This window comes from Capsicum annuum, unplaced genomic scaffold (genome assembly GCF_002878395.1).
Source record: "Capsicum annuum cultivar UCD-10X-F1 unplaced genomic scaffold, UCD10Xv1.1 ctg81604, whole genome shotgun sequence".
NCBI lineage: Eukaryota > Viridiplantae > Streptophyta > Magnoliopsida > Solanales > Solanaceae > Capsicum > Capsicum annuum.
Window position 1 is genome coordinate 37,992 of NW_025892336.1, and position 5,677 is coordinate 43,668.

A 5,677-nucleotide genomic window follows, 5' to 3' on the forward strand; every position below is an offset into this window, starting at 1 on the left:
TTTCTTACTATATGATATGTTTATGAACTATTTTAAATTGCTCTCATATATGTTGAATATAAATTAGTATTTTAGATCTGCTCTGCATACCAGTATATCTGTATTGACCCTCTACCTCCTAGGTTTAGAGGTTTAGTCAAGGGTCCAACTAATCAGTAGAGTATTCCAGAGAGAAGTGATCTATTTAGTGGTGAGCCTTCTTTATTCCAGAAGGCCTGTTATTTTAGCTTATGTTATTCCATTGGTTTGGTCTACTGGGGGCCATGTCCCAGTTTTCAGAACAGTTTTAAGATGTAGTAGGGATTTCACAGACTGAGTCAAATCTTATTCAGACGTTTTGAATTGTAACTTTCATTCTCATGTCTTAAAACTCAGAGTTAATGACCATGTTTCCATATCAGATTATATTTCCATATATTCTTTTATTGTTTAAATATTGTGCATGACTACCAAATAGATTAGGACATTTGGGCCTTTATGGTTTGGGATATCTGTCATGGCCAGGCCCTAGTTCGGGTTGTGACAAACTTGGTATCAGAGTACGGTCAATGGTCCTATCGTGTCTGCGAAATTGCTTTGGGTAAAATCTTGTTTATGGGTGTGTAGCGCACCACACTTATAAGAAGAAGGCTACTAGGCATTTAGGAATGTTTCTCTTCTTTATGGTTTAGTTCGTGCTTCAGAGTCTGAGTTGTCTCCTAATCGATGATCTCTTGTGTTTCAGAAAAACAAACATTCCTCCCCATCGTACTATCGATCAGAATGCACAGATCGATGATCTCTGTTCTACTGAGGGATGAGGACCCAAAATAGAGCTTAGACTCTGGAGAGTGATGCTACTCTGGGAGTCCTACCTACCTACTCAGACCAGCCCACTTAGGGCACCCAGAGCTTCCTGAATAGAGACTAACCATACTCAACCTCGAAAAAGAGAGGTATCTATTGCAGAATTCAAATAGTCCATTAACATGCTTGCCAGATCATAGCCACATAGACTCAACGACCAGAAGATATTGCATCTACATCTATTATGTCTGAGGCTAAAAGAGTGGGCCAGTTCATGAGGATAAACCCGCCCAAGTTTATTGGTACCAAGGTAGAAAAGGATCCATAGGAGTTTGTGGATGAGAAGGAGAATATCTTTAAGGTAATTCATTTAGATAAGGTAGAAGAGGTTGAGTTAGCGGCTTACCAGGTCAAGGATGTAGAGAACCAATGATATAATAAGTGGAAAGATTCAAAGAGTGAGTATGCTGAGCCCACAATTAGGGTCAAGTTTATGAAAGCCTTCCTTGATCGATTCTTTCCTCTCAAGATGAGGGAGGCCAAAGATGAAGAGTTTATAAATCTAAAGCAGGGTAAGATGAGTGTCCAGGGGTACACTCTAAGGTACAACCAACTATCCCATTATGCTTCAGAGATGACTAGTAACATAGAGCCTAAATAAGGAAATTTGTATCCTTTCTTTTAGATAACTTAGTGCTGGAATGTCAGGGAGCAATATTGAATTGGGATATGGATTTTTCCAGGCTATCAGTCCACATGCAGCAAGTTAAGGAAAATAAAAAGAAAATTGCTGAATCTAGAGAGAAGGACAGACAGGCAAAGAGAGCCAAAATAGCAGACCAGAGCTACAGTCAACAGCAGAGTGGGAATTGGGGTAACAAATGGCAAAAGAAGAAGAATTAGGGTAATGCACAGTTGCATCCAGTGGCCCAGTGACCAAAACCCCATCCAGACAGCACACATAGGATTTTTAGTACAGGCAGGGGCCAAGGATGCAGGGTTTACAGTCTCAAGAAAGTGTAGCTCAGACCTCTCAAACATACCCGTACAGTGAGAAATATGGGAGGAATCATCTAGGGAGCTATCAGTTTAGTGCTATGGTATGTTATTCATGCGACCATCCAAGCCATATCTAGAGAGAATGTCAGGCAGCAAAGGGTAATATTGGTGGAGCCAAGTCACAGACTAATTCTTCTACACCACCACCATCTCAGAAGGGTGCCATTTCAGCCGCAGGAAATAGCCACAACTGATTATACGCCTTGACAAACTACCAAGAGGAAGAGGCCTCACTGGATGTAGTTACTGGTATATTGCAAAACTTTTTCCGTGATGTTTATATGTTACTTGATCTCGGGTCTACCTTGTATTACGTGGCCCTTTATATGGCTATTGATTTTGGGTTTGAGCCCGATGTAATTGCTGAACCTTTTTCTATTTCCACTCCAATGAGAGACTGTTGTGGCTAGAAGGTGTATAGAAATTATATGGTGACTGTTTGTGGCTGGGATACTGCGATAGACCTCGTAGACTTAGAGATGGTTGATTTTAAAGATATCTTAGGGATGGATTGGCTTTATTCGTGCTATGCCACACTAAATTATTGAACCCAAAAGGTTAATTTCTCTTTCCCAAATGAACCAACAATAGAATGGGAGAGACATTCTTTAGCACCTAGAGGGAAGTTCATCTCTTGTCTTAAAGCCTGTAAACTCATTTTTAAGAGCTGTTTGTATCATCTTATTTGGGTTAACGATTTGAATATCGAGAGCCCTTTTATTTAGTTCGTCCTTATGGTGAATGAGTTTCCAAAAGTTTTTCTAGATGATTTCCCAGGAATACCACCTGATAAGGAGATAGATTTTGGTATTAATTTATTGCCAGATATCTATCCCATCTCTATTCTGCCATATAGAATGGCTCCTGCAGAGTTGAAAGAGTTGAAAGAGCAGCTAGCAGATCTTTTAAATAAAGGTTTTATCCAACCTAGTATTTCTCCCTGGGTTGCACTGGTACTCTTCGTACGAAAGAAAGATGGTTCCCTTTGTATGTGTATAGATTACCGTCAGCTGAATAAGGTCACTGTTAAAAAAATATCCTTTTTCTAGAATTGATGATCTTTTCGACCAACTTCAAGGTGCTAATTATTTTTCAAAAATATACCTTCATTCGGGATACCATCAGTTGAAGGTTGGAGAGTCAGATATTCCTAAAATATCTTTTGAAACCCGATATGGTCATTATGAATTCTTAGTCATGTCCTTTGGGTTGACTAACACCCCTGCGTCTTTCATGGACCTTATGAATAGGCTGTTCCATCAGTTTCTAGATCTATTTGTTATAGTTTTCATTGTTGATATTCTAATTTATTCCAAGAGTGAGGAGGACCATGCCAATCACCTCTTAATCATCCTTCAGACTCTCAAAGATCATGAGTTATATGTAAAATTTTCCAAGTTTGAATTCTGGCTTAATGCTATTTCTTTCTTGGTGCATATCATGTTTAGTAATGGGATTAAGGTTGATCCCCAGAAGATTGAGGCAGTAAGAAAATAGCCTAGACCCATGACTCCAACCAATATTCGAAGCTTCTTGGGTTTGGCAGGGTATTACAGAAGATTTGTATATAGTTTTTCTTCCATAGGTATACCACTTGCTAAGTCAACTCAGAAAAAGGTAAAGTTCGTGTGGTCTGACTCCTGTGAGAATAGTTTTGAGAAGTTAAAAGATAAGTTGGCAACTGCTCCTATTTTGACTCTTTCGGAAAGTACGAAAGGGTTTGTTGTATACTGTGATGCATCCCGTGTGGGACTTGGGTGTGTACTATGCAGCATGGTAAAGTGGTGGCTTATGCGTCTAGGAAGTTAAAAGTGCATGAGTGAAATTACCCTACCCATGACTTGTAGTTAGCGGCTGTGGTGTTTAGGCTCCAAATCTAGCAGCATTATCTCTATGGGGTGAATGTTGATATATTTACTGACCACAAGAGTTTGTAGTATGTTTTCTCGCTGAAAGAATTGAACCTCAGGCAACGGTGTTGTTTTGAACTTTTAAAGAATTATGACAAGATCCTAAACTACCATCCAGGCAAGGGAAATATGGTAGCCGACGCCCTCAGTAGGTTTTCTATGGGCAGTCTTTCGCATGTTACAAAGGGAAACAATCCATTCATAGGCTTGCCAGTTGGTAGCCACACAAACTCAACAGCCAGAAGATATTGGGTATATATCTATTATGTCTGAGGCTACAATAGTGGGCCAGTTTATGAGGATGAACCCGCCCAAGTTTACTGGTACCAAGGTAGAAGAGGATCCACAAGAGTTTGTGGACGAGATGGAGACGATCTTTAAGGTGATGCATGTAGATGAGGTAGAGGGGGTTGAGTTAGTGGCTTACCAGCTCAAAGATGTAGAGAACCAATGGTATAATGAGTAGGAAGATTCAAAGAGTGAGCATGCTGAGCCCACAGTTTGGGCCAACTTTATGGAAGCCTTTATTGCTCGATTCTTTCCTCTCGAGCTGATAGAGGCCAAAGATGAAGAGTTTATGAATCTAAAGCAAGGTAAGATGAGTTTCCAGGAGTACACTCTGAGTTTCAAATAACTAGCCCGTTATGCTCCAGAGATGACTAGTAACATGAGAGCCCAAATAAGGAAATTTACATCCGGTCTTTTAGATGACTTAGTCCTAGAATGTCAGGGAGCAATGTTGAATCAGGACATGGATTTTACCTGGCTATCAGTCAACATACAACAATTTAAGGAAAAGAAAAAGAAAATTGCTGAATCTAGAGAGAAGGACAGATAGACAAAGAGAGCCAAAATAGCAGACCAGAGCTACAGTTAGTAGCAGAGTGGGAATTGGGGTAACAAGTGGCAAAAAAGGAAGAATTGGGGTAATGCACAGTCTGCAGACAGTGCCCTGGTGACTAAAACCCTAGTCAAACAGCACACTCAAGATTTTCAATATACATATGGGCTGATGATGCAGGGTTCATAGTCTCAAGAAAGTGTAGCTCAGACCTCTCGAACATACCCTCACTGTGAGAAATATGGGAGGAATCATCCAGGAAGATATCAGTTTGGTGCTATGGTGTGTTATTCGTGCGGCTAGCTAGGCCATATCCAGAGAGATTGTCTGCCAGGAAAGGGTAATATTGGTGGAGTCAAGTCATAGTTTTTTTGTACCACTACCACCTCAGGAGGGTGCCACTTCATCTGTCGAAAATGGCCACAACCAATTGTACGCCTTGACTAACCGCTAAGAGGCAGAGGCCTTACCAGATGTAGTTACTAGTATATTACAAATTTTTTCCCATAATGTTTATGTGTTACTTGATCCCGGGTCTACCTTGTCTTATGTGACCCTTTATGTGGCTATTGGTTTTGGGTTTCAGCCTGATGTAATTGCCGAACCTTTTTCTATTTCCACTCTTGTGGGAGACTCTGTTGTGGCTAGGAGGGTGTATAGAAATTGTGTGGTGACTATTTGTGGTCGAGATACTGCGGCAGACCTTGTAGACTTAGACATGGTTTATTTTAAAGCTATCTTAGGAATGGATTGGCTTTATTCGTGCTATGCCATACTAAATTGTAGAACCCAAAAGGTTACTTTCTCTTTCTTAAATGAACCAGGAATAGAATGGGAGGGGTATTCTTTAGCACCTAGAGAGAAGTTCATCTCTTATCTTAAAGCCTGTAAAGTCATTTCTAAGGGCTGTTTGTATCATCTTATTCGGATTAAAGATTCGAATACTGAGAGCCCTTCTCTTCAGTCCATCCCTGTGGTGAATGAGTTCCCAAAATTTTTTCCAGATGATTTCCCAGGAATACCACCTGATAAGGAGATAGATTTTGGTATTGATTTATTGCCAGATACCTGTTCCATCTCT